A 5,612-nucleotide genomic window follows, 5' to 3' on the forward strand; every position below is an offset into this window, starting at 1 on the left:
AGGCCGGCGACTGATCTGCCTCGCCAGAGAAGAGCGCAATGATGGTGCCAACTTGGGCCAGTGAAGCAACGTCCTCCACAGCTAGATTGAAGAACAAAACGACAGCAACTTGTCTGTTCCCCTTTCCCCAATTCCCCAGCACTGTTCCCATCCCCCCAATTCACCAATAAAAAAATCTTAAAAAAAAAAAAATTTAATTTTCCTATAATGTTCATGTCACTAAATATTATTCTTCTCTTGATTTATTCTCCACCATTTAAAATTGTAAAAAATAGTCCCAGCTCATAGGCCATGCAAAAACAGGCAGTGGGGCCAGATTTAGACTATAGGCCAAATTTTGCGGACTCCTGCTCTAGGTCAGAATTTGCCAATGTGTGCTTCAGTTGAAAAAAAAAAAAAGTGCTTCACATCAATTAAGTTGGCAACGCTAGATTAAACAAGGTTAGGCACATTTTTTTTATTGCAGGATGTCTCAGCGCCTTTAATGTGGTACTATACACTGAGAAGTTCCACAAAAGGATAATGATATATAGCTTTTCCAAACTTACTATTATCATAGAACACTTTTTTTCCGGAGGCATCTCTTCAGACTAATGGCCTAAACAACGCACGATGTAAATACCTGTTTAGGTACTTTTTTTTTTTTTTTAATTGGGGAACAGTGTGTTTTTCCAGGACCCATCAACTCCAAGTTGAGTAATTGTTTCAATCTAGTTGTGGAGGGTGCAGTTCAGTCGCCCATGTGGGATTGAACTGGCAACTTGGTGTTGTGAACACTGCGCTCCAACCAACTGAGCTAACCAGCCGCCCCTGTTTAGGTACTTTTAAAAAAAGAAATTTTCAGATTGAGAAGTTTTATAAACACGATCAAATTAAAATCACTTTACCCAGCACCTGGATGATATCTAAATAAGAATTTCGCAATTTATTTTTTTTAATCCTAGGAAACACAAACAAGGCAGGAATATAAACACAAACAGAAAGTCTTGACTGAAACCCAACCTTTTGGGGGGTGGGAAGCATGTCAGCAGAATTGGGTCATCTGGAATCTTTGCTCCATAGGGCAACGTAAGCATCCTAGACGGGTTTTGAAATAGTGATCTGCTTGGAGTTTTTTATAAATCACAAAATAAGGAGCTTTGATGTTTGATTAGAAAACTAAAGATATAGCATATCTAGAAGCATTAGCTGCAGATTATCCACAAATGAGGATGAACTGGCATGTCAAGTCCATAAAAGGACTGGTTTTAAAAGCTGGATGGAATGTTAGGCCACAGATTGCAAAAATCCTCTTGGTAGACACAACATCTATACAACACACTACTGGAGAGAGAATTAAAGGTAGACTTATGTCCCAGGGAAGAAAGGCTGGCCTAAACAACCTCAAGGGACCCTTCTGACTGAGACTTCTCAATTCTGTGATCCAGAGAGTTCACTGGCTTCTCCTGATCAAACAAAGTCATTTCCAAGTTGTTCTAAGAAAACAAGCTACAAACTGATGGGATGGGGACCCTGCTTGGTTATTCATTCAGCAAACATTTTAAGGAGTCTTTATTCGGATGGGCCATTCCAAAGTCCTTGAAAAGAATGGTTCACGGGACAATCAGGAAGAGATTACATAAGATACATTACATTCAGACTCATTGGCCTTACTTCCAGAAGATGTAGGCTGAGGGAATGCAGGTGTCAAGAAAAAAGGGCAGAAAAAAGAAGTCCATCAGCTCCAGAAAGATTCAAAATAACTACTCAGAATCAGAAGCTTTCAAATTGGAAAACACCACCATCTAATCCCTGTATACCTCCTTCAACATGGAGTTCACTACCTTTGGAGGCACCCACTCCATTGCCGGTCACCTCTGACCAGCATTAAGTTCTATTAAATCAAAATCTTGTCTTCCTGTAGAATCCATTTATTGGTCCTAGTTCTGCCTTTTTCAACCCCAAAGATGAAGTGGAAGCCCCTCTTCACCATAACAATTTTTTCTGTTTTTAAAGACAGTTCCCTTCCATTGCTCTCTTTCCTGGGGTAAACACCCAGTTCTTTCAAAGATCCTGAACACGATTCCAGCTGCCTCAAAGCAAAAAAAGGATATCTAGTACTCACAGCAGGAAAGCACTTAAGATCAGTGGGCTTCAAACATCAGCGAGCTTCAAACATTAGCATGTACAGGACCCCCGAGGTATGCGTTCAGAAGGCAGTTTCCCAAGTTCCGACCCAGATTCTGAATCAGAGGTCTTATTTGAGTCACCCATGGTAAAGCAGGCATCCCCAGGGCATTCCAAAGCAGATGGTATGAGAACGGTATTTTGAGAAACACTGCCCTGTTTTACAAATGAGGAAACTGAGGCCAGCAGAGGACAGGGATTTGGCCCCGAACGCACAATTGACTGTTGGCGGCGAAGTCTCTAACCCGGGTCTCTTACTCCCAAAGCCCAACTCTGTTCACCACGCTTCCCGGCCTCGGCTTCTCCATTCAGGTCAAACTTATTATTAAAAGCATATCCACATGAGAGAGCCGGCCTCGAGCGGGGGACAGAAAGAGAGTTACAGTGAGTCCCTGCCTAGAAAGGAGAGGTCGTGAGGAGCCTTTTCCCTTCTCGGGGCCTCAGTTTCCTCTAACTGTAATCACTGGACGGAAGACACACGCCAGCCCGACCTCTCTTCTGGGGAGGAGGGCCTGGGGCAGAGCCAGGCTTGTTGTCTCTGCGCCCCGGGACTTTGGTGTCGCAGCCCGTGGCCCGGTGAAGGCAGAACCCAGTTCCCCGCCCGTGTCCCTCAACATCGACGGCCCCTGGCTGCTCCCCCCACCAGCCCCCCTCATGTACCTGCCGCTGCTCAGCTAACGCCGCCGAGGCTGCCCCAGGCTCTCCGTCAGTCGGCTGCTCCGCGGGTCAGTCCGCCCAGTCAGTGGGTCGGCCGGGACCTCTGATCCCTCCTACGCGAATTTCGGTCACCTGACACAGAGCCGCCCCTCTCCGAGACTTCCGGCCGCAACCGGAAAAGGTTGGTCCGCTGAGCTGTTCTCCGACCCACGCCCGAGACACTAAGGTTCCGCCTGCAGTAGGAAGCGGAGGAACTTGGGAGCGCTTTGGCAGCTTTTCAAAGAGCCTTGGTCAGGACAGGGAAAGTACCAGACAAAATTGGAACTTCTTGTTGCCCCAGAATGTAAAGATGATGGGCATCCGAATAATGAGAATATGTGAAAGGATAAAGGAGCTAACAAAGGATAATACAGGCAATCACAAAACTAATGGACCACTTAGCTTAAAAATAATAATAGTTAACATGGACTGAGTTTAACTTAGCACACTCTACACAATGGTTTATTTGATCCTCACAGCAGCTCTATGAATGGTTTGGTGGTTATCTCCATTTTACAAATGGGTAAAGGAAAACTTAAAAGTTTACACAATTTTATCATTTAATTAAAAGTTTTCAAATCACATATTCTTTAATTAAAAGGTGGTGGAGCTGCAATTTGCACCCAGGAAGTTGTTCTCTAGAGTTCTTGACACCCATCTTCATTGTTTAATTAATTCAACAAACATTAAGTGTCTACAGTTACCCAGGGACTGTATTTGGGGTTGGGTCTAAGTAGTGGGTGAAGGCAGTAGATGAAATAAATTTATAGATGAAATTCCTCATCTGCCAGCCCTCTTCTCAGGTTCCTGTGGACAGGGAGTAACACAAAGTATGTTTCCAGTCACGCAAAGCTGGGTTTGAGTCCAGCCTCTGATAAAAAGAAAAGTAGCCGCTGATATCCAGGAGCTGGCCTGGCATTCCAGGTAGGCCTTGGTGTTCTATTGAACATAAAAATGTCACAGAACATCAACATCAGACAAGGCCACTCTGTGACTGTGATGAATCAAGACAATAACAAGCCCTCTCCTTAATCATGTCTGAACTAGACAAAACATGAGCATTATCCAAACCACAAAAATGACCAAACATTTCCCTATCCTGGTTCATATAGAGATTGCTGCTTCTTTACCAACTACAGTTTTAGTCTCAGTCTAGTCTTCCCGCTTTCTAGGTAAGATTTATCAAGATACCCAAATCATAGACAGTATCCAATCCAGATCAAAACACTGCTCCCACAAATTAAACTTAACCCTCCCACAAATTAAACTCTAAATGTCCTTTCTTACACTCTGTTACTGAGACATCTCATCATTCCTTGTGGTTCACATCCTCCACCCATTGCTGTAACAAGTAATAAACCCAACTTGTTCAGCCACAAGTGTGTCCCTGTAGGTCTTTAATTGGAGGGCATTGAAAGTGCCCATGCTTACTAGCTATGTGACTTTAGACAACAGTTTCACTTACAGAAGCCTCTGTTTCCTCATCTGGTAAAAAGAGATGTATTCCTACCTCAGAAGGTTGCTGTGAGGATACAGAACAGGCTTAGCCCTGAATTTGCTCTCAGTATACTTTTTTAAAAATTCTGCTTGCGTTATTACCTCCCTTGAAAAAGTCACAGAGTACCATTATGAAAAGACATTGAAGCCATGAGCTTCAATTAAGACAAATTTGCTGATTGTATTCCCCTCTGCTCTTTTTGTTGAGTTCATAAGGCAGACTAAAGGTGCGAGTTTAACTTTTCCTTTGTCAGAAATGAGGTCATTCTCATAATCTCTTCTAGAAAGCGATCACCACACTGAAACTTTAATGTTAGGGAACCAGCACTGTTTATTTCTTCATGTTTTTGTTATTAAAAATGTTCCCAAGAAATAACAGAATTCAAACTACCAGACTTGGAAGAACTTCAGTTTCAAAAGTGTATCAAGTAATATCTTCTCTGCTTCAGCACACTAAGGTACTTACAGACCCCAGAAGCCCTGTTGGTGATATCTTCATTTATCCTGCTAGGGCCCAGCATGGATTTCATATTATTGGATGCCTACAACAAATTGTGCTAAATAAAAAAATATTCATTCCAGGGCTGGCCGAGTGGCTCAGTTGGTTAAAGCTTGCTCAAGAGTTTGAGCTCTGAGCAACAGCAGTTCGATTCCCAGCCCGAGCTGAGCAGCTGCTGAGCTGCCAACAGGTGGCAGGATGGCTCAGCTTAAAAAAAAATAATATTCATTCCAGTGGTAAAGAATAAAATAACTAGGGCCGGCCGAGTGGCACGTTGGTTAAGAGTTGGCTTGGGACGCTACCTCTGAGCAGCAGGGCCCCCGTTCGGATCCCACATTAGGGCCAGTGACTCTGCGCCCTCTACAGCTAAGATGGTGAACAACAGCTCGACCTGGAGCTGGTCTACGGTGAGTTGCCGATGATGGCGTAGACTGCAGTGGGCTGCCATAAGCTACCGTGAGCTGCCAGCAGCTGACATGAGCTGCCGTGAGCCGCCGTGAGCGGCTATCCAGTGGCCAGCGACTGACCTGCCTCACCTGGGAAGAGTGCAATGATAATACCAACATGGGCCAGTGAAGCAGCGCCCTCCATAACTAGACTGAAGAACAAAAGGACAGCAACTTGTCTGTTCCCCTCCCCCAATTCTCCAATAAAATCTTAAAAAAAAAAAAAAGAATAAAATAACTAGAAATGTTCTGGTTTCTTTCTCTGCTTGCTCTGAGCATTTGAAGGGTTCTCATTTCAATAGTCCTAA

The 5,612-nt window shown here is 44.0% G+C and overlaps 1 protein-coding gene across 3 annotated transcripts in view; it reads right to left on the minus strand.

Moving 5' to 3' along the window:
* The window catches only part of RNF185 (ring finger protein 185), a 32,966-nt gene extending 29,986 nt beyond the window's left edge, over positions 1-2,980 (minus strand). For all 3 annotated transcript variants that reach the window (XM_019643220.1, XM_019643222.1, XM_019643221.1), the window contains exon 1: positions 2,827-2,980. The gene's annotated coding sequence lies outside the window, so the exon portion shown is untranslated. The remainder of the gene's footprint in view (positions 1-2,826) is intronic.
* Between the last annotated feature and the right edge of the window lie 2,632 nt (positions 2,981-5,612).

This window comes from Hipposideros armiger, unplaced genomic scaffold, assembly GCF_001890085.2.
Source record: "Hipposideros armiger isolate ML-2016 unplaced genomic scaffold, ASM189008v1 scaffold_75, whole genome shotgun sequence".
Lineage (NCBI taxonomy): Eukaryota > Metazoa > Chordata > Mammalia > Chiroptera > Hipposideridae > Hipposideros > Hipposideros armiger.